Genomic DNA, 24,273 nt, shown 5'->3' on the forward strand with positions numbered 1-24,273 from the left:
TCCCTTGGGTGATATCATACAGAACCGGGAGGCGACTGGCCGGATTGCCAAGTGGGCTATAGAGCTTGGGCCACACGGACTGAAGTATGTGCCTCGGACGGCGGTGAAGTCTCAAGCACTTGTTGATTTCATCAATGACTGGACGGAGCTACAAGCACCAGAGGAGAAGCCGGATCACACATATTGGACTATTCATTTTGATGGATCCAGGCAACTGGAAGGCTCGGGGGCTGGAGTCGTGTTAACTTCCCCACGAGGCGATAAGTTTTGTTATGTTCTCCGCTTAATGTTCCCTTGCACTAATAATGCAGCTGAGTATGAAGCCTTGCTCCATGGTCTCCGGATGGCTAAAGAGATGAACTTAAGCCGGGTTAAGTGCTTCGGTGACTCGGATCTCGTGGTTCAACAGGTGTCTGGCACTTGGGATTCTAGGGACCCGCTCATGACTGCATATCGTCGGGAAGTGGATAATATTGCGGGTTGCTTCCAGGGTTATCAAGTGGATCATGTGGACCATCGGAAGAATGAAGCGGCTGATGCTTTAAGCCGTTTGGGCTCTCAGCGCAAACCGGTCCCGCCTAATATCTTTCTGGACGTGCTGCACAACCTGTCAGTCAAGCTCCCAGGTGAAGCAGATTTGGCTATTCCTGATCCCGAGGCTCAATTGGTGGCAGCATTGCATGCTATTCCGGATTGGACAGTTCCTTATCTTATGTACATGAACCGGGGGGAGTTACCAGAGGATGAGATTCTAGCCAGGCAAATAGTCCGGCGATCCAAGTCTATGATGATTGTCAATGGTGAGTTGCATCGTCGCAGTGTATCAGGGCCGTTTCAAGTTTTGTTTCTCCTGAGGAAGGCTATGAAATCTTAAGAGAAATCCATGAAGGGGATTGTGGACACCACGCCGGTTCAAAGTCTCTGGTGGCAAAGGCGTTTCGTCACGGATTCTACTGGTTGACAGCGCATGCTGACGCGGAGGACTTGGTTAAACGGTGTGATGGATGTCAGAAATTTTCAAGGCGTGCTCATGTGCCGGCTCAAGAATTGAGGATGATCCCAATAACGTGGCCGTTTGCAACTTGGGGGCTGGATATGGTCGGACCTTTTAAAAGATCCAAGGATAAGAAAACCCACCTTTTGGTGGCAGTTGACAAATTTACCAAGTGGGTTGAAGCGGAGCCTGTCAGCAAGTGTGATGCAGCAACAGCGGTGCAGTTCATCAAAAAGGTGATTTTCCGGTTTGGCTTTCCACACAGTATCATTACTGACAATGGTACCAATTTATCTAAGGGCGCTATGAAGGAGTTCTGTGAACGAGAGCATATCCGGCTTGACGTGTCGTCAGTGGCACACCCCCAGTCCAATGGACAGGCAGAACAAGATAATCAAGAGATCTTGCGAGGCATCAAACCCCGGCTTATGGTCCCATTGCAAAGAACACCAGGATGTTGGGTTGAAGAGCTACCATCTGTGCTATGGAGTATCAATACTACGCCAAACCGATCCACAGGATACACGCCATTTTTCATGGTCTACGGAGCAGAGGCAGTTCTCCCTAGTAATATCCGGCATGATTCGCCTCGGGTGGCAGCTTATGTCGAAGCGGACAATGAGACAGCACGACAAGACGCTTTAGACCTATTGGACGAGGAGCGTGATATAGCAGCTGCCCGTTCGGCGATTTACCAACAAGATCTTCATCGCTATCATAGTCGCCGGGTTAGAATCAGAACTTTTCAAGAAGGAGATTTGGTGCTTCGGCTCATCCAAGACCAAACAGATATACACAAATTATCCCCACCTTGGGAGGGACCTTTCGTGGTCAGCAAGAATCTGCACAACTGGTCGTACTATCTGATTGATATTCGAGAGCATAAAGACTCACGTACATCAGAGGAGGAGACTAACAGGCCGTGGAATATAGCTCATCTTCGGCCTTACTACACTTGAGCCATCGGCTCTATCTATGTACATATCATGACAGTGTATATATTATCTTTGATATAATAAAACCGGAGCCTCAGCTAAAGAGGGGTCTCTGTCTTTCTTATCATGTGTGGTTACATGGAGTGGCTCTGTTTTTAAAGCGGACTCCGGTTTACCCTTTGACATTTGCTTTTTATACATCACTGGGGGCCTTGGTCGTGTCCGAACCAACGCGACACCTTTTGATAGGCGACAGCCACCAGATCACTTGGGGACATGGTCAAGTCTGAACCAGTCACGCCTCTTGGTCGGCCTAAGGCCACAAAATCACTTGGGGGCTTGGTCGAACCCGAACCATTGCCACGCCTCTTGATCTAGAATATATGCCACGAATCATTTGGGGACCTGGCTGACTTGAATCATTGTCACTCCTATTGGGGGCTTGGTCCTGTCCGACCATCGTAATACCATCTGATCAGCTCAGTATAGCATATTTTTGCAAACAGTTTTTATCATTGCCTTGGTTTCCATGGTATTTTCATGGCTTGTTTGTTCTTAGTTTTTTGTTGGATTCCTTTTATGTCAACAAACACCTTTTTGCCGGTTCAGCCTATGGATTTGATTCCCCTTTAATCCGGAGAAGTATGCCCGGTTTATTTTTATTTTTTCCTGTTAACATCATGGAGTAACAAGGGGGTTTATATTGACCCAGTACGGTCTATATGGGAGCTGTTTTCTCCCCCCTTGTTGACGGTAATGGTTTATAAAACCTCCGCTTCAAAGCTTGGCAAAACCAGCTTCATGCCAAGACATGGCAAGAAATATGAATGGAGGTTTTTTCGAACAAAAGCTTCAGTACTTATGCACGAAGGCATATTGAAGATAGAAGTATTAACTATCCTGTTACAAGGCATCACGGTGCCCGAATAAAGATCATTTGTTATTTTGGAAAGATTCCAAGGACAGCTATACAAACCGGCTCCCGGTTTAGGCCTACTCCTCGTCATCATCCGCTTCAGCTTCTTCGTCCCTACCCATTGGCTGGAAATCAACAGTGGTCCAGTCGATTCCCATTAAAGCTTGGAAAACAGCCTCTTCATGTATCAGGGAAGACGGTTCAATATCAGGAGCGTAAGTGTGCTTACGGATTGGAGGGATCAGATTCTCCGCTTCAAGAGTTGGGGCAGGCACTCGCTTGTTCTAGTCATTGTATTGTGCTTGATAATGCGTCAAGTCTGCCTCTTCAGCTAGCTGACAAGCCAGAGGGCGCACTGCACGGTTTATTGCCCTTAAATCCTCTTCCTTGAATTCAGAGCCATCTTCCTTCAGGCTGGGATAGCCTTGAGATGCTTCCACAGGGTCGAAATCTGGCACCCATGCCTTTGCCCGGATCAAGGCGTTAATAGCTCCGGTTCGAGCAGCAGATTTCTTCAGCTCCTCCATCCGGGCCGGAAGCATCGACAACATGTTAAGAGTGTCCTGGATTAAAGAAGGTGCCGGGTTGTTATGAGAGGCTGTGGTGATGATCCGCTGGGCTCCGGTATATAATTGTTCCACTAAGGTGTAGGCAGCCTTCAGTTTCTTCCGCACATCGTTTCCCAAGTGCCCGATGCGTGTGCCTACAACAATATAGGGACAGTTTCAAACCGGATTTACGCTGCAGCAGGTTCAAATTATCACAAAAGTTAAAAGGAGCTTACCAAAGATCGCAGCGGTCATGGAGTGTATTTGCCGCTTTACGGACGTCAGTTCATCCGCCACCGGTTTAAGGGCAGCTTCAGCATTTTCCGCTCTTTTGGTTAAAGCGGCCTTCTCAGTGGCCCAATCAGCCCGCTCTTTCTTAAAGCCTTCCTTCAGCTGTTCAGCGGTGCTCAAGGCGCTGGTTAATTCTTCCTTTGCCTTGTCTGTTTCATCTTGTTGAGTTTTCAAGGCCTCCTGCAAATCAGCAATCCGGTCCTCTTTGATTCTCACCTCAGCCTGCATACAGACAACACTTAGCTTTAAACAAGCGGTCCAAGAAATTGAAGTATCAACCACATAACAAAGTTATACGTCTGATACTTGGGGGCTAATGAACCTTCAGTTTTCAAAAGTTATTAGATTGCAAAGTCCCAAGCTCAATACAGGTATTCAACTTGGCACTTGGGGGCTAATGGCTATTTGCTCAAATTATGTTCTAAGGGTAGTTTTCGTTGGAGCCCCGGTCTAATTCTGCTAAGTTAAACCGGCCCTTGGGGGCTATATTAATGGATTTCAAAAGTGTTGAGGATCATATTCAAGTCCCGGTTTGACGAAGGCTACAAACCGACCCTTGGGGGCTAGGAGGATTGATGCAAAGGCAGTCAGTAAAGAAGTAAGTTACCTCAAATTTATCCCTCATCATTTTTACTAGACCAGCTTCACAGTCACGGCTAGTATAAAGCCGGTTTAGATAGCCGGAATGAAGATCTTGGGCACTCAGAGCAGCATATGTCTCCAGTTCAACATCCCATTTTTCTTTATTCAGAGCGGAAAAATCCTCTTTTATGGTATGCTTGGTTAAGGTGACAGGATTCCCGGGTTCAAAGCGGCCTACACCGGTAATCACAACATCATCATCTTTGGACTCGCCGGTTTGTGTTAGTGTGATCGGTTTGTCAGCAGGACTGTGGGATTTCTCAATCTGGACGGAGCTGACAGGCGGGTCAGCAGAGACTGAAGTAGTAATAGGCCTCTCTTCGGGAATAGCATCGTCTTGTAAAGGAGGATCATTGGGAATATCCTCACGAGCAAATGCTTCAAGATCTGGCGTTTTGTCATGTTCTGGGGCTACATCTTCTTCAGCCGCTTTATCCAGGTGGGCTTTCTTGCTCGGTTTAGGTTTGGCTCCGAAAGAAAATCAAAGAGTCAAGGAAAAGCATAAGCCATTACATAGTGTACTGGAAGCATATGTTCAGCTTAGCTTACCCAAGAACCGTTTTTAACGGTGGCAGCTGAGTGGTCGACGATTCACCAGAAGATGAATGAGAAGTAACCTAATAATCGGAGTCGGATGGGTTAAGAGGTTGACGGAAGAAACCCGCTTTAGGATGTAAATCAACAAAAAGGTCAGAGACCTCGGAGCGGCGTTTTTGAACCGGACTGTTTGGTAAACCGGTGGAGGTAACTACCTGGCCACTGTGCCGGGTTGTGCGGCGAGCTTCATGTTGCTGAGTCTTCATAAGAAATTTAGGATCCAAATAAGCAAGAGGATGAGAAAATTTAACTTTCCGGTTTGCCTGTCGAAATTTTGGCAAAGGCAAGATTTCTGAATCGGAAGAGAGAATAGTTACCTCAATGAATTCCGCATTGCTGGCTTCAGCGTCGTCCTGACAAGCATCATCATCAATAAGGCGTGTAAAAAATAAGCCAAGCGAGTCAAGTTCTACCTCAAGGTCCGGGTTACCCACATCGTCATCAATAGCTGGATCAGATGAAGCGGTGGTTTTTCTCTTGTGAGCTGGCTTCTTGATAACCTTGGTCTTGGGACGGATTGGCCTCCCTGCTTTCTCCGTTTTGTCTTGAGAAAGCTTCTTGCTCCAAAACGGATTATCGCCCTGGATCAGCAGTAATTAAATGTCAAACAGATAAAGCAGTAACCGGTTCAACAATAGAGCAATTAAAATCTTACCGCTGGCGGTTTGTTGGTGGTGCAGTAAGGAGGCAGACCGGTTTGAGCACAGAGGTGCTCCGGTTCATTCAGCATCTTTTTTACAGATTCTGTGACTTCATCATCGGGGAGTTGGATTTTAGTGTGTCGGAGTGGGTCATCGACACTATCAGTATACTTGCACATCAAACTGGAGCACCGGCTCAGAGGCAGTATGCTCCATGATATCCAACAGCGTGCAAGATCTGTTCCTGTTAAGCCGTTGGCCATAAAAGCTCGGAGCTTGGACAGTTGCGGAGCATATTTAATTCTTTCCTTGGCGCTTAGTCTTTGTGGAAAAGGGTGCATGTTGCTGAGCCGTTCCGGACGGAAGCCAGGCAAGGGATTTTCATTGTCAGGGGAGGTATCCTTGCAATAAAACCAAGTTGCATTCCACTCCTTGGGGTGAGTATGGAGTTTGACATGGGGATAAGTGATCTCCTTCCTCTTCTGAATGGCCATACCGCCCAATTCAGTGTTGCGGCCATCGGTGAATTCAGTGCGACGATTTAAATGGAAGAGGTCTCTAAACAACTCAACTGAAGGCACCTCTTGAAAGTATACCTCAGAGAGCACTTGAAAGTGGCATAGATTGGTAACAGAGTTGGGGCCAATATCCTGTGGATGGAGCTGAAAATTGGCTAAAACATCCCGGTAAAACTTAGAGCCGGGCGGTTTGAAGCCCCGGGCCAAGTGATCTGCGAAGACCACAAACTCTCCTTCCTGGGGGGTGGGAGGACATTCATTTCCAGGAACCCTCCAGTGGATCGTATCTTTACTGTCTAAAGCGCCGATCAAGACTAGATCGTCCAACTGTGATTCTGTGACGCGAGAAGGAACCCAATTGCACTCATACACTTGTTTGGCCATGGCGAGATCTACAAGAAATAGGTGATCCGGTTCAAGAACACGCTGGGTAAAAGAAGGTGTTGATCTAAACTACGATAAACCGGGGACAGTACCTATAAACCGGTCTTCCCCAATGCGGCATCATGTGGATTCTGGTGGTTCAACCAGGGGACTAATGGTATATACCGGTTTAGTAACTTTTTTCTATGATAAGTTAAACCGCCTGACCTAAGCATCGGAAGAAATTGAAGCTATGGATAACTAGGTATGCAGAAACAAGTTTCACATGATCTTATCACAGCCGCAGATCTACCGCGAGCTCACAAAAACAGAAAATATTCCGAAGAGTAAGGCAGAAACAGAAGTGAACCATTAAGCGGGTATGTGCGAGAGATATATGGACTTAGATGAGAAACTACAGGTGGATGCTTAAAGACTACTACTAAACGAAGCAGGGATTCACAGATTCATTCAAGGTCAGAAAACAGGTATGAGCATGCGACGAACACAACACGAACATGGAACCCTAAGAACAGATCTAGGTCAAGAAGAGGAGAAAGCTTACCGGGAACGGAGAAGATGCGTAAAGATGCCGCAATGCTCTGGTACGTTCAGGTTGATGCAGCGGCCCAAGATGAGGCAGAGGTCGACGGCGGTGGCGGAGCTCCAAGGCTGGCGACGCGAGGAAGACGAAGAAGAAGGGACGAAGGGAAAGGGAAAGAAATGACCCTTCGGTCTTATTTATAAGGCAACAGAGCTAGGTCAAGCGCGCGGATCCAGGAGCTATTGTTAAAAGAGGGCGTTATAAATGATAAAATTTCATGATGACGTCATGCCGGCTTACAGCAACCAGAAATGATGACGACACGGCGGTTTACGAATTACCCGAAGATGTCCAAGACACCAGATTTTGTGAGGGATTGACATGAACCAGTTCAAATCAATCTGGGGCCTAATGTTGGGGATATTACCACTAGGCGTGAACCGGCCTGCTTGGGCCGGGATAACTTCATTAGTGGTATGAACAGATGAAGGCCCAAGGCCTGTAGCCGGTTTAGAACCTGTAGCCATAAACCGGCCTGATGTGCAACTTGTATTGTAAGTTAGGAACAGAGAGATACCAACCAGGATACGAGTATGGACCGGTTGGGACTCTATGGACCGACGGGCATCACCCGTGTATATAAGGGGACGACCCGGCGGTGGTTCAGGGGGAGAACGACAACTCGAGTCTAGGCGAAGCTTGTTTGCTCCCTAGCCATCGAGACCACATCAATTCCATCGCAACTAGACATAGGCTTTTACCTTCATCGAAGGGGCCGAACTAGTATAAAACCCTCGTGTCTTTGTGTCCTCTTTAACCCCTTCAAGTAAACTCATAGCGATGGCTCCACGACTAAGTCCTTTCGCTAGGACATCTGCCGTGACAAATCCACGACAGAAGGCGAGGAGGCAGTCCACTGAAAAGCAGGCCTTCATCGTCCAAGAGACCCGCAAGCTAGAAGCCGCAGGGGTTATTCGCGAGGTCTGATACCCAGATTGGTTGGCCAACCCCGTGGTTGTTCCAAAGAAGGGAGGGAAGGAGCGCATGTGTGTCGACTTCACCAACCTCAACAAAGCATGCCCGCAAGATCTGTTCCCGCTCCCTCGCATCGATCAGATCGTCGATTCCACCGCTGAGTGTGACCTGTTATGCTTCTTGGATGCCTTCTCCGGGTATCACCAGATCAAGATGGTGGTGGAAGACGTGGAGAAGATGGCCTTCCTGACCCCATGTGGGGTGTACTGCTATACATGCATGCCGTTCGGACTGTGCAACGTGGGGGCAACCTTTCAGTGGCTCATGCACATCACCTTGGGCCCGCAGCTCGGGAAGAATGTGGAGGCTTACGTCGATGACATCGTAGTGAAGTCTCGCGAGGCCAAGACTCTGATACAAGACCTGGAGGAAACCTTCGCGAGCCTCAACGCAGTGAGCCTGCGGCTCAAGCCAGAGAAGTGTGTGTTTGGAGTCCCCTCGGGCAAGCTCCTGGGCTTCCTCCTGTCCCACCGAGGCATCGAGGCCAACCCAGAAAAGGTCAAGGCAGTCGAGGACATGAGCCCACCAAAGACCCTCAGAGAAATGCAGAAGCTCACGGGGCGCGTAACTGCGCTGGGGCGCTTCATCTCCAGGTTAGGGGAGCGAGCGCTGCCTTTCTTTCAGCTGATGAAGAAGAAGGGGCCCTTTGAATGGACTGAAGAAGCCGACAAAGCATTCCAAGATCTCAAGAGATACTTAACCAGCCCTCCGGTGATGGTGGCCACATGCCCTCAAGAGCCCTTGGTACTCTATGTGGCTCCACTCCTTACTCCGCCAGCGCGGCTCTGGTGGCAGTTAGGGAGCAGCATCAGACCAAAGCCACGGCTGCTGCCCGTGCCAAGGCAAAGCAGGACCAGAAAGGACTCGCAGAGGTCGCTACCACGGCTGAGGAGGATCAGCCACCGCAGGGAAGCGCGCCGAGAACGGAGGAAGCTCTTCCCCCAGGCAACCAGCTTCCGGAGGCCCCGTCGCCTCAGCAGGCGCCACGGCCTCCGGAGGGCGCCACCAGCGCCAACGCTCCAAGCCTCGTCGAGCACCTGGTGTACTTTGTCAGCACGGTGTTGCGGGATGCGAGGGCATGGTACCCCATGCCACAGAAGCTCCTCCTCGCGCTGCTGGTGGCCTCGCGCAAGCTACGGCACTACTTCCAGGGTCACCCGATCAAGGTTGTCTCGGCATACCCCTTGGAAAGGGTGCTCAGGATCCCTAACTCGGCCGGAAGGGTCGCTGAGTGGAACATTAAACTGCAAGCATTTCATCTCGAATTCAGTACGACCAGGGTCATCAAGGGTGCCGCGCTAGCTGATTTCTTGGCTGAATGGACGGAAGCACCAGACCTCAAGGCCGATGAGGACCGATCACTCTCTCCAGGAAGCAAGGCGCTAGAAGGCTGGGTCATGTACTTTGACGGGGCATTCTCCAGGCACGGCGCTGGGGCTGGGGCGGTGCTCATATCTCCCACTCAGAACAAGCTGTACTATGTCGTGCAGCTATGCTTCCAGCAGGGTGAAAAGGTCTCCAACAACATAGCGGAGTACGAGAGGCTGATAGCGGGCTTGAAGGCCGCCGCTACCCTAGGGGTGAAGCGCCTTACTATCAAGGGCGATTCACAGCTCCTTGTCAATTTCTCCAACAAGGTATACGAGCCAAGAGATGAGCACATGGAGGCCTACCTTGCGGAGGTCCGCAGGATGGAGAAGCAGTTCTGGGGGTTGGAGCTACAGCATGTGCCCCGCGGCACTAATCAAGAGGCCGACAACATCACCAAACGAGCCTCCAGGCGGTTGCCCCAGGAGCCGGGTGTCTTCGAGGAATGGCTCTTCAAGCCCTCGGCCCTGCCATCATTATCGAACACAGCACAACCTCGAGTGGAGCTTCCTCAACCACCTGCCGCGGGAGCCCCAGTCTGTGGCCCGGCCTCAGGAGCACGCCTACTCCTAGCGATGGAGCCTCAGGAGGGGTGCTGGATCACAGAGCTTCGGACCTACTTAATGCAAGGGACCCTGCCGGAGAAGGAGGAGGAAGCAGAGCGTGTGGCGCGGCAAGCCACAGCGTACTGCATCATGGATGGAGAGCTCTACCGGAAACGACCGACTGATGTGTCCCTGCGTTGCATCACCAGGGAGCAAGGGAAGGAATTGCTGGCAGATATACACGGTGGAGACTGTGGGCATCATTCGTCGTCACGGACCCTCGTCGGCAAGGCATTCTGCAGCGGTTTCTATTGGCCTACTGCGCTCAATGACGTTGTCGAACTTGTGAAGGCTTGCGAGGCTTGCCAATTCCATGCCAAGCAGATCCATCAGCCGGCAGGAGGTCTGCAAACCATACCCCTCACATGGCCATTTGCAGTCTGGGGGCTGGACATCCTGGGCCCTTTTCCTTGGGCGCCAGGGGGCTATCGCTACCTCTACGTCGCCGTGGACAAGTTCCAAGTGGGCCGAAGTCGAGGCCGTCCGCACCATCCCTGCTGGTTCTGCGGTCAAGTTCATCAAGGGCATCGTGAGCCGGTTCGGGGTGCCGAACCACATCATCACTGACAACGGTTCTTAGTTCACCAGTAACCTTTTCAAAACGTACTGTGCTAACCTTGGAATGCAGATATGCTACGCTTCGGTGGCGCACCCCCGAAGCAACGGCCAGGCTGAGCGGGCCAACGCAGAAGTCCTGAGGGGCCTCAAGACCAGGACATTCAAGAAGAAACTGGAGGTTTCTGATAGAGGTTGGTATGACAAGCTTCAGTCCGTGTTGTGGTCCATCCGCACCACCGCGACCAAGCCGACTGGGGAGACCCCCTTCTTCTTGGTCTACGGAGCAGAAGTGGTCCTCCCTCACGAGGTCAGGCGTCGTTCCGCGCGGGTCTTGGCGTTCGATGAGACGTTGCAGGACGCCATGCAGGGGACGGACCTCGTGCTGGGGGAGGAGCGTCGTCGAGAAGCTGCGCTGCGGGCGGCAAGATACCAGCAGGCGCTCCGGTGGTACCACTGCCGCAACATCCGCCCCAGAACTCTCGAGGTAGGGGACCTCGTGCTCCGGCGGGTCCTCTCCAGGGAGGGACTGCATAAGCTCTCTCCTATGTGGGAGGGCCCGTTCAAGGTTGTTCATGTTTCCAGGCCCGGCTCCGTGCACTTGGAGACTCAGGAGGGAGTATCTGTATAGAACGCGTGGAACATCCAGCACCTCCGGAGGTTTTACCCCTAGAAAGGCCCAGAGCCTGTGAAGAAGGCAAATGCTTGTGAAGCTCATCTTTTTGGAAAAGGCCCAGAGCCTGTGAAGAAGGCAAATGCCTGTGAAGCTCATCTTTTTGGAAAATGCCCAGAGCCTGTGAAGAAGGCAAATGCCTGTGAAGCTCATCTTTTTGGAAAAGGCCCAGAGCCTGTGAAGAAGGCGAACGCCTGTGAAGCTGTCGCGTTTTGGAAAAGGCCCGGAGCCTGTGAAGAGGGCCAATGCCCGTGAAGCTTGCCTCCCCGAAGAAAGGCCCGGAGCCTGTGAAGCTCGCCGCCCGTGACACTCTCACGTAATAATGAGTTGGGGTTGTACACACCCCGGAGTCTCAGGGGTGCCGGCCTCAGGCCCTGGGGCTCCCTCCCACGCCCAGTGGCAGCACTTAGCTCCGCGCTAGTGAGAAGACGTCGAAGACTAGACTAGGTGCCGGACGCGGCTTTTTCATTTGCTTTCTGCAGTTGTCTAGTTCATTCTTATTTGGAGTTTTATCGAAACTATCGCCGCCTTTTGACCTGTGGTTCTTTGACTTTTTCGCTCTCCTTCCTTGATTTCTCTTGCGCGGGGCTCACGAGGTGGAAGCCCCGGGAGCCCTCGCGAGTATTCCTACCCCTATCGCTCAAGTTTTCACGGCCCAGGTCCACTACAGGAGCGCCCCTCTAGACCATGCCTCACGGGCACCACGACACGAATACAGGGCCTGGGTCGGTCGCCCCCATGGCTGAGACTGGAGATTACTTGCGAATGGGCGTGCGACAGAAAGGAACAATACCGGAATAACAGAAACAGTATGATGATTGACGATGTTAACCCAAACACGCCCCCACGGGGCCACACATTGCTGCCTTTTTGCGCAGGAAAAAGAAAGGAAAGAGCAAAGCAGGCGAAGCTCGCCCTGCGCAGGCCCTCATGGAAGACTCGAGCCGCCTCCAGAGCTCAGGCGGACTCCCTCTCGCGCTTCACCGGGGCGCGATGGCGGGCAGACCCGCTGCCGCCCTCCAAACAGGCGCGACGGCATGGAGGCTGACCGCGGCCACTGCTAGAAGGGTCGCTACCCGAAGAGGAGCTGGTGAAGCTTGAGGAGTCACGGGCGCCGCCAACCGCGCGCGTGCTGTCCTCTCCGTCCTCGCCGGGGCTGAATCCCCGGCCGCGGTCGTCATCTTCAGCGCAGCACCCTGCACGGCGACCATCTTCCCCAAACACCCTCACGTAGAGGGTGGCGTCACCGTCGAACTTGAAGTGTAGAGAGCATCGGCGGCGTAGGCCATGCGCACGAGCAAACGTCTGTCAGCCGCGGGTCAGGGCCAGACTCCCGGCTACGGAGACCTCCAGCGAAGCCCACGAGGCCTGGCTGCAGCAGCCATCTGCCTGGAGCCAGAGGCCACCCAAGGCGCCAGCTGGGAGCTCACCTAGGAGGAAGCGAGGGAGCTGAAGCCGGGCGCCGGTTGGCTCCACCGCCCACACAATGAACTCCGGCAGCACCTCCGCAGCATGGAGGCGCAGCCTCGGGGGTCGCACGGCCGGAACACGCCCGCCGACCATGGCCAGCCGCTCATCGCTGCGCAGAGAGCCACCTTCGCGACCGCGGGGGGCCGCCGTGGAGGCCACAGGATGTTTGCGAGGGAGACCTCGACCGCGCTTGGGCAGGGGAGAGGTAGACTCGACCTGGCGATCCTTTCCTTTCTCTGCGGCTGAGAACTTCCTTGGTGGAGCCATGAAGAAGAAGGAGAAGCAAGAGGGGATAGACTGGAAGGACGCGCGCCATTCCATACTTATAACCGGCGAAGGCCAACCGTCGGCCTCCACGATCGCAGGAAATCATGACCCGTTTTGCATGCAGGGACTTGTCTAATCCGTGCGGTTACCAAGGCATCATGGGGAAGCGGAGGCGCCCACATCCAATCAACCGCCACGCGGCGCCCAAGGCCGCAGGCTGTTAGGGCCCGCGATGCTTCGCACTTGCCCTTTCGCCTCTCTGCTCAGCCAAGTTCGGGCGCGCCGTGGGCCCGGGGGCTACTGTCGGTGTTCTAGGAATGGGGGTCCCCAGACTTGCCTGCCTGCGGCCTGCGGCGTGGCTCAAAGGAGGCCCAGCACAGCCCATCTTCATCAACACAAGCTCAAGACCCTTGCGAGGAGCCAAGCCTCGCGGGGCGGACGACAAGGAGCTTCCTCAGGCACGGCCTCGTCAGGCTGGCTCACGAGGAGGCGGAGAGTTCAAGGCGGGGTCCTCGCGAGGTGCCCATGACGCAAGCCATGACGACCAAGGGCGCCAGTCGGGCGCTAGTCGGGCGCCAGCCCGCGCAGTGTCCTCCTTTCCTCTTTGGTGCAAAGGGAGCAAGCGCAGGCGAGAGCATCAAGCAAAGGCATCCATTTCGGTGCAACAAGACCAAGACCAGCCCAACGGCAGGGAAGAAGTCATTGTGGAGCCCAAGCAGGCGTCACCACCAGAGCCTTTGACAGGCGAGGACCAACTTTAGTCAGGATAAGTGTACCCGTTGTTCCCCTTCAAAATGGCCAATTGATGGCGCCCTTCCTGCTCAATATTTGGGAAGAGGCCCAGGGGCTTTGCCTATAAATAGGACTAGCCACCCCCAGGGTAGAGGCATCTGGACCTGACCTAGCAATCTGGATCCTCACCAAGAAACCAGTAGATAGAGCGATTGAACTCCTCCTAGCAGTTCGTCGCACCAGCCAAGAACAGACCCTCGCGAGGCTATTCTTCCTTGTATTGTTCATCATCAGCCCGAGAGGGAATCCACCACACCACACACTAAAGTACCACAATGGTGTCCTAAACCAGTATAAACCTTGTGTCTCTTGTGTTGTTCTGTTCCGTAGTTTAGATCCTAGCGATTCGGCGAGGAGCTGGTAGGTAGAGGGTTAAATCTCCGCGCGCACCCCAGTGTTCGAACCTCAAGGGTCTGCCGGAACCCGAAATCCGACACACAAGAAGTTCAAATCTACTCCTTCATTTGTGAGGCATACTGTTCTTGTCAAGCTTACGTAGGAAGATGACGTGGCATGCCTCCACAAACAAGTTTATGAGTGGCAAGGCCACAAGGTTATCTTCATAAAGGTTCACAGCATTGAGCTGCTGCTGACGTCCTCGATGATGTTCATGGCAAGGTCCATCTTGTGTCCAGCCCAAATTAGATCGAGGCATGAAATAGTTGCCCCAGCTAGTGTTTAATAGTAGTTCGGATTGTGTCTAATTATCCAAACCTTGCCTGTTATCGAGCCCTCTAGGGCTAGTACTCTGTTTGAATCCATCTATGGGAACTGCTGCTACTTTTGTGTGCCCATGAATCATGTGAGAACCATCGTAATTGTTGCCGAAACAGATGCGTCCTCACTAGTTTTTTCATGAATATGGCATGGTAAGACATAAGTTGTCACAGTTTATCATACGAGCAATGTGTGTTTGATTAAATAGATTACTCATTCGAGAACTATGCACCGACGTATACATAAGTACTTGTAAACATTGTTGATGCTACCCCACTTGTAAGCAGTTGTGCAAAACACGGCACATTGGCTCAGGTCGCTTCAACACTAGGCTATCGACCAACTAACAATCAACAATCTGTTGTCTGACATATAAGCAACTATGTATCTTGTTACAGTGGTTCATGCAGTTAACTCAGGCCACAATGTAAATTCCAAACGTTCACACGCTAGTCCAGCGTTCATGTGGAACACTCACATTAAACTCGGCTTCACAAAGAACTTGAAACGCATAAGTTAAGCAATTTTATACATCTGAATGATTCATAGAACATAACAAACATATACTAGTTCATAGCAAAAGACAAAGTTGTGAGAAGGTTTACAAATCAGGAAAAACCAAGCAAGGTTTCTCTTAGCAAAGGGCCTCCTGGCAGGCTTAAATTTCATGGAGTTCACTCTAGTTTTTTCTTGTTGCCACCATTCAGGGTAATGTTCTCTCATTCCAGAATAACCAATTATAATTGTGTTCTCAGCTGGAATGCTGAACTGAACCATGCAGTGTACTGATCGGCTGAAATTCTTGTGCATTCCACTAAATTTAAGCACTGCTATTTGCAGAAATAAGCAGACCACAATGCCTCTTGTCCGCGCACCTGTCCAAAAAACCGTCGTGTAGTCGTGCCAGCTAGTCCTCGGTCCATGGATGAACTGGTAGAAAGTGCATTCCAGACTAGGATGCAGTTGTTTTCGCTCGTCCCTACACTTCAATCAGGAAGTAAAACATACGAATCAGCTTCTTTTAGATTGCGTTGGTCATTCTACCTAGTTACTACCAATGTAGGAATACCTGGAAGACTGGTGGTTAGAGGACGACAGCTAGGAATAGCCATCTCATTTTGTGCAGTTGTACTAAAACTGAGGTGTGTACTTTTGATTGCACAAATAGAAACGATATGGAGACAGACATCCCTGTTTGCTCAAATACGAAATACAGTTATTTAAACAGTGACAGATATTTGCAGTAGCGTATGATTAACAGCAGAATCTATTGTGTTATAATTGGCACTAGATTGACAGTATATGAAAGTGCCCTCAAGTAAGTAGCATCACATCACATCAACACTGCCACTAGATTAACATGCAGAATAATAGCATTAGTATTACTGTCATGAGAGTAGCACATGGTCAGTAAATGTGTAATCAAATTTGTGCAGTTCCATTGGGATGAAGAAATGTTAGCGGTGTGAGATTTAAGTGTAACTGTAAAACACAATTCATGGGAAATAAAGCAAGATGGAAGCACTTCATAAAATGGTAGTGGCATTGCTTCAATTTGTCGACGACACTAGACCATTACTTATAGTGACATTAGGTGGCATTGATTAATGCTTCATGTGATTTTACATTAACGGTAGCGATATGGGCGTAGGGATAGCAGGGGCATAAAGTGGTGAAGCAGATGTGGTTGCCGAGAGCGGCAAACACTCAGGCAGCATGTCTGCATTTGTCCCATTTTTTATCTCTCGGCGACATTTTCCTATGTGAGCACAGGAAATCTAGACCTTCTCATTCTCGTTTGCGTTGTCCCCCAACACCCCTCACTTTCTTTCCTTTTTCAACCAAGAGACAGGTCCACTTCCCCCCACCCATCGCCATCCATCATGCTTTCTTCGCCTTTTCAACCAAGAGACCGGTTGGGTAGCCAGTATCTACTACTTTCCCCCGTTTCCTCTTAGAACCAAGTCCTAGATTCATGCTATAGCTTTCCCACTTTCTTCCCTGTTTGAACCAACTCTTAGAGTCGACTATATGAACTAGCTTTACCTCTAAAAATAGTAAAAGTCTAGGTGGCTTTGGAACAGCGGATGGAAGTAGAAAAAGATCCACACGCAGCCAAGTGGGGAGCTGGGGCAGTAGAGCAAGGCAGGTTTCGAAGGAATATATACCTGAGGGTCGTCGGCATGTGGCAAAGACGGCGTCGGGAGGCCGCATCTTGGCCACAATATCGCAGGGAGGAAGAAGGGGTCAGAGGCCCTCCCGAGCCGGCGCTCTCTCAGAGATAATGGCACGGCCGCCGATCGGGACCGCGGGCAGCCGTTGGTCTCCTCCCTCGCCGCCGACGACAGCGTGAACGATGCACCTACACCCCTGCCCCGGTCGAGGTGGTCCGGCCGGATTTGTGACCAGCCGTGCGAAGAGAGAGTGTGGCCACCTATGTCTTGCTTAGATCTGGAGAGCATGAGAGAGTGAAAGAGAGGAACCCTAGTAAAGCAAGCCTAGGGCTCCTGCTTATATATATAGTGGAGTGATCTTGTTGTACCAGCTTCAAAAAAATGCGCTCCTACGTATACCCGTGAGTGGGTGTGAGAGAACTAGTGCGTGCGTGCACCGCTTCTCTTCGTGAGAGTACAATATACTATGCCCAAAGAACATTTTCCACAAGAGTAATAGTATAAGTGTGTGACGTGTGAGCTAAAATAAAATGTGCGCGACGTCTTTTGTTTTTTAGAAGTTCTGAGGGTAGGGTGTGAAGAGCACATATGTGTGCGACGTCTACCTGCAGATAGACGGTGGGTGCGAGAGGACTCGGGAGAGTCATGACTCGTGAGGGTGCGTGTGTGCGTGAGAGAGAGAGAGGGCACATATCAATGCAATGCATGTGCCCATAAATCATTATCCGACAAACGTTCGCTACAAGACTTTTCCTGACGAATGTCGTAAGAACCGTTAGATCACCATCCGACAGTGTCAGTTTTGCCATGTCATTTAACAGAACAGCCACTCCTCCTACACACAAATCTTCCACGTGAGTGTTAGCAACTGCCGTATGCTCCGTCCGTTCCAAAATGCAGTGCATATAGTTTATTGAAAATTCGAGCCTCACAAACTTTTACCGAGTTTTTGTGTACCAAAATGCACATATAGAATACCAAGTATATATAATTTCATTCATCTTTGAGAGGTAACTATAAAGATGGGGGAGGAGTCTACAAAGAAAGACCATCGTATCACCTGCAGCAATTTCAACCATCCTTCGGTGTGGAGGAATATCATAGGAACTCTATATGATATGATTTTTATAGGATTTTTTCCTTTAGAGCCAATTGGTTCATAGGAATAGTTTCATGTACTCCACATTTCAAAGGAAATAAACATGATATCAATTTTTATAGCTTTAGAGCCACATGGTTCATATGAATGGATTCCTATACTCCCATAATTTCAAAGGAAAATAAACATTAGCATATATTCAATAGAAAAGTTCCTATGATGTGAACCAAATGACATCTCTTTTCTAATCCCTCCTCATAGGAATTGAGATACATGTCATCTATAGATCCAATAGAAAAGTTCCTACGATGTGAACCAAATGACATCTCTTTTCCGATCCATACTCATAGGAATTGAGACACTCCATGTCATCTCTTTCCCCACAACTTCCATATATACATCTTCTATTCCTAAATAGCTAGTACAACCCACTAGTAGCTTTTTTCCAAGACATGCAACTATGGCACCAAAACTATATTGAAAGATCGCTGGATGAAGCTAATTTGACAATGCAGAGATGGCAAATCCGAGCACTACTGTCCAATGGATATCATCAACATTCCACCAGATTCTGCCACATGTACAATTTAGAAGACTCCATGGTTGAACTTAAGCATAATGCACAAACCTCAAAACACAAGCACTTCTCCTTTGTTCTAGAATCTTTCGTATCATAATTGGCCAAACTTTTTTTTCTAAACGAATTGCCATTATTTGTTTTTTACTTTACGCTTTACAATGCACAACCCCATGAATCTTAACATTTTTATAAAACTAATTGATTTTGAATGAGATGAACTATAAGAACTAAACGAACATCTACATCATGCATATATGACTCAAAGCTTTACATGCTATAGTGTGTATTTATTCATAATTTGGTTTCCAAATCTCATGCGTTCAATGCATGTGTACCTTACTAGTTTTGAGTAGAGTAGCAAATTTCACGCGGCCGCGGGTATATCAAAATGCAGGGCCCATGCATCATTGCCATTCGGTCGAACCTACGTCCACAATTTTTTGTATGTATATCTCCACTAGTCCTTGAACCCAAAATGCTACCTCGTTCCCTTAAAACCAAGCAGCCCACACATATTAAGGCATCGACTCGAACTAAATCCCTCTCCCGTTTACTACGACATGGCCCCGCACGCGGTAGTACTCCTACAAACCCTACCGCCGCACGCATCATCGGTTTTCTTCAAGAGGACGAGGGAGAAGCGGATTTGTAGTGGAGGCGCTTTCAAAAAAAGGATTTGTAGTGGAGGCCCCTACCCTAGGGTGGCCTAGGTAGCTGCCGCACGTGTCAGATTTTGGGATCCGGCAACCCGTGAGAGGTTCGAGCACTGGGGTGTGTGCGGAGATCTCAACCTGCCCAGCCTACCTACTCGCGATCCTCCCTAGCCTAGCGCATAGAGCTCATAGAGACACAAAGACACAGGGATTTATACTGGTTCAGGACACCGTTGTGGTGTAATACCCTACTCTAGTGTGGTGTGGTGGATTGCCTCGATGGGCTATGCATTAACTAGTACAAAGGATGAACAAGCCTCAGGAGGTGAGGTGTTCTTGAGATGGTGTGGTGCTCGGGGTGGAATCAATCTCCCCCTACTGCGGTGGTGGCTAAGTCCTATATATAGTCGCCTTGGTCCTCTTCCCAAATATGAGCGGGAAGGGATTCCACAACGGCGGGATTTGAAAGGGGGCAAGTAGTACAGTCTATCCTGACAAAAGTAGTCTTCGCCTGCGAAAAGCCTCTGGTCGTGATGCTGCGGAGGGCTCGGCGATGACCTCCGTCCTGCTATCCTAGCGGTCTTGGTCTTGTTGCACTAGAATGGAAACCTTTAGCTGATTCCTCGGGACTCTGTACCTGCGGCTTGCCTCCCTTGCACCGAAGAGGAAACCTGCGCTCTGCGCCCGCCTGGCGCCCGCCTGGTCTTGGTCGTCATGGCTCACGTCAGCTGAGCCTCATGAGGTGGCTGCATGGAAATCTCTGCCCCTCAGGAGCCCTCCTGAGGAGGCCAACTCCTTCAAGGGTCTTGGTGTCGTTCGCCTCGCGAGGCTTGGCCCCTCGCGAGGGTCTTGCTGCATTGGTGTTGAGGCTGGGCCATACCAGGCCGTTGATGGAGCCACGTGGTGGACCGCAGGCAGGAAGGACTGGATACCCCAAGTCCAGGACGCCGACAGCATGCATCGTTGTTTTTTTCTTTTCTTTATGCTCTTGCACCCTAGAGTGAAATGATGGTTGCTTCGTCCATCCAGCTTAATGCGGGAAAGGTGGGGCTTTGTGATTTTACCCCTCATCGCTCATTTACTTTTACTGCGGCACTATGACCGGGGTGCCTCCAATTCCAACCGCTGCTCCAAACTATAATTTGGTGCATCGCACATGGAAGAAGACGGTGGATGAGCCACATGTCGTCCAAAGGGGTCCTGTTAAGTGTGTCGCCATTTCATGTGCGGACAGACCCTGCTTGAGTTGCTACGCCAACACGATAGGAGCTGCCCCCACTTGGTTTTACTCTTTGGTGAATCCCGACTATATTGATCTAAAAAGATATGTACTGTACTACCCTCTCCGTCTCGGTTTATAGGGTGTGCATGTAGTTCTAGGTCATCCATTTGACTAACTAAATATGAGTTACCATGTCACAAAAAGTATATCATTGGATTCTTAAGCGGATGTAGTTTCTAAACATATATTGTTCATCACATATATAGCCAGTTAAATTCTCAACCTAGAACGACGTGCATGCCATGTAAACCGATACAGAGGAAGTAGTAAAAATGAGGTGATTTTACCGAGCGATGGGCGGAGGAGCATGGCCGGTCATGCGGTCCCACGTGTCATGATGTACCAAGGCGATGCGTGTGTCCCTCTTGAGGCAGAACAATGGCAGAAGCAATACTACATGGTTTTCTTGAAGGAGATGATGGTGAACTGAAGTGTGAAATAATGGTTGCTTCGTCCGTCTGGGAAGGTGCGGCATTGTGATTTGACGTCTCATTGCTCATTACTACTATTGGGGCGGTATGACTAGGGTGCGTCCCCCTGCAGTTCTGCACTGTTATTTGGTGCATGACATCCTGACCCAGTTGCTATATGTCCCACATGTCGGTAAGAGGAAGTACAGAATTCATGAAAGCGAGTGTCGATGGAGGAGTACAAGACACGGCTTGGTTTTTGCTGCTTCGTGCAATCCATCGATACAAACCCGGACTAAAAAAGGCAAGGGCGGGTCTTTTCCTGCGCGGCAGGCAGGGGAGTTTGGCATAGTCTATTTGAGGCAAGGAGGCAGGAAGTGAAACAAGCAAATAAAGGTTGAGCGACTTAGTTTTGGGAAAATCTGATTTTACGGAGTACTTACCCACTATGGAGGTAGTACTACTTACTACTCCCTCATTTCCGGTTTCTGCACTGCTATACACACGACGTCGTGCGAAAGACTTGTGCATGACATCACATATCAAGCCGTTCATGCATACTATCCAGAACATATCAGCGGCTGGACTGCCCATTATCCCAGAGTCGTGCACACATCCATCATCTACGTAGCACTTTCGTTCCGGTTTATAGGGCTCATCTAAAAAATTCATTTTCCCGTTTTATAAGTCTCAATTCTACTAGTAGTAGTAGTACCATCACATGTTGGATTTTGAGGTGCGTTAAATCACCCGATGCAAGCAGTGTCAAGAGAAAACTCACCAATGCATGTAGAAGTTCATGGAAATTTAGTGGTCATGCATGCACTCATTCTAATTAATGCCTCGGTAAACATAACTTCTTGAGAAAAACAAGCATACTAATTACTTGTGCAACTATGAAATTAATTCCACCACTTACCGTCTACCTTGGTTGGAGAGATTTTGAAATTGAGCCATAAACTGGAAAGGAGGGAGTAGTAATTTTTGTCTCGATTACTATTTATGGCCTTGTATAGATGCAAAATGTATTTTTTTATAGTGGCCTTGTATAAGTAAATGGAGGGACTACTAAAGGAAATATATTCCAAACAATATGATAATCTCTCTAACCAAGGTAGGGACGAGGAGTAAACGGAGGGAGTAGTAAAATTTCTCCTTGTCCTACGAGCCACCGCGTGCGTGGGCGAGGGAGCGGGCGTAAGGTGTACTAGTAAGCAAGCTTCACCTCATCCTGCGAGCCACTGATACCTCTCCAACGTATCTATAATTTTTGATTGTTCCATGCTACTCCCTCCGTCCGAAAAAACTTGTCCCAAACTTTCCCCAAATGGATGCATCTAACACTAACTTGATGCTAGATACATCCATTTGAGGGACAAATTTTTCTGGACGGAGGGAGTATTATATTACCCCTTTTGGATGTTTATGGGCTTTATTTTACACATTTATATCATTTTTGGGACTAACCTACTAACCGGAGGCCCAGCCCATATTGCTGTTTTATTGCCTCTTTCAGTATTTCGAAGAAAAGGAATATCAAACAGAGTCCAAACGGAATGAAACCTTCGGCAACGTGATTTTTTGGAAGATTATCAGCCTGGAGACTTGGGGTCCATGTCAGAAGATACTCGAGGAGCCCAGGAGATAGGGACCCCCTACAGGGCACGCCCCCCTGTCTCGTGGACCCCTCGAGCACCCCCCGACCGACTTCTTTCGCCTATATAACCCTACGTACCCTAAAACCATCGAATATCAAGATAGATCAGGAGTTCCGCTGCTGCAAGCCTCTGTAGACACCAAAAACCTCTCGGGAGTATGTTCCAGCACCCTGCTGGAGGGGGAACCCATCACCGGTGGCCATCTTCATCATCCCGACGCTATCCATGACGAGGAGGGGGTAGTTCACCCTCGGGGCTGAGGGTATGTACCAGTAGCTATGTGTTTGGTCTCTCTCTCTCTCGTGTTCTCTCTATGGCACGATCTTGATGTATTACGAGCTTTGCTATTATAGTTGGATCTTATGATGTTTCTCCCCCTCGACTCTCTTGTGATGAATTGAGTTGCCCTCTTGAAGTTATCTCATCGGATTGAGTCTTTATTTTGAGAACACTTGATGTATGTCTTGCCGTGTTTATCTGTGGTGAAAATGGGATATCACGTGCCACTTGATGTATGTTTTGGTGACCAACTTGCGGGTTACGCCCATGAACCTATGCATAGGGGTTGGCACATGTTTTCTTGACTCTCTGGTAGAAACTTTGGGGCACTCTTTGAAGTACTTTTATGTTGGTTGGATGAATATGAGATTGTGTGATGCATATCTTATAATCATGCCCACGGATACTTGAGGTGACAATGGAGTATCTAGGTGACATTAGGGTTTTGGTTGATTTGTGTCTTAAGGTGTTATTCTAGTATGAACTCTTGAATAGATTGATCCGAAAGAATAACTTTGAGGTGGTTTCGTACCCTACCATAATCTCTATGTTTGTTCTCAGCTATTAGTGGCTTTGGAGTGACTCTTTGTTGCATGTTGAGGGATTGTTATATGATCTATCTATGTTATTATTGTTGAGAGAACTTGCACTAGTGAAAGTATGAACCCTAGGCCTTGTTTCCTATCATTGCAATACCGTTTATGCTCACTTTTATCATTAGTTACCTTGCTATTTTTATTATTCAGATTACAAAAACCCATATCTACTATCCATATTGCACTTGTATCACCATCTCTTCGCGGAACTAGTGCACCTATACAATTTACCATTGTATTGGGTGCGTTGGGGACACAAGAGACTCTTTGTTATTTGGATGCAGGGTTGTTTGAGAGAGACCATCTTCATCCTACGCCTCCCACGGATTGATAAACCTTAGGTCATCCACTTGAGGGAAATTTGCTATTGTCCTACAAACCTGTGCACTTGCAGGCCCAACAACGTCTACAAGAAGAAGGTTGTGTAGTAGACATCAAGCTCTTTTCTGGCGTCGTTGCCGGGGAGGTGAGTGCTTGAAGGTATATCTTTAGATCTTGCAATCGAATCTTTTTGTTTTTTGTTTTATCACTAGTTTAGTTTATAAAAGAAAACTACAAAAAAAATGGAGTTAAGTTTGTCTCATACGCTTCGTCTTTTTAATATCTTTCGTGAGTATGATGGAAAGGAAAATTGTGCTCAAGTGCTAGAATAAGAATGCATTAAAATGCTTGGTACTAAATCTTTGAATGATTAGCATGATTGCAATGTTGTTAGTATGAACTCTTTGAATATCCATAGTACTAATGATGATTGCACTAGTTATGATGAAAATGTCTCCTATAAGCATGTTGATTTTTGTGGAGTAGATTGGATTTGCATGGACACACCAAATAGAGAAAATAGATATTGCAAGAACCATAAGTATTTAAAAACTAAAGGTTTGCAAGAAAGTCTTGATGAGTGTGCTAGAAGATTCAATATTTTTCGCACTCCTTGTTAACTTTGCAATGAACATGGTCATTTAAATCTCCAATGCAAATTGTTTTATGATCGAATCGTGTCCAAAAATTGTGATAGCTTGATTACCCTTGGGCATCATAAAGATCTTAGTCTTCTTTTGGGGTATGAAG

The sequence above is a fragment of the Triticum dicoccoides genome, chromosome 2B (genome assembly GCF_002162155.2).
Source record: "Triticum dicoccoides isolate Atlit2015 ecotype Zavitan chromosome 2B, WEW_v2.0, whole genome shotgun sequence".
NCBI classification, from domain to species: domain Eukaryota; kingdom Viridiplantae; phylum Streptophyta; class Magnoliopsida; order Poales; family Poaceae; genus Triticum; species Triticum dicoccoides.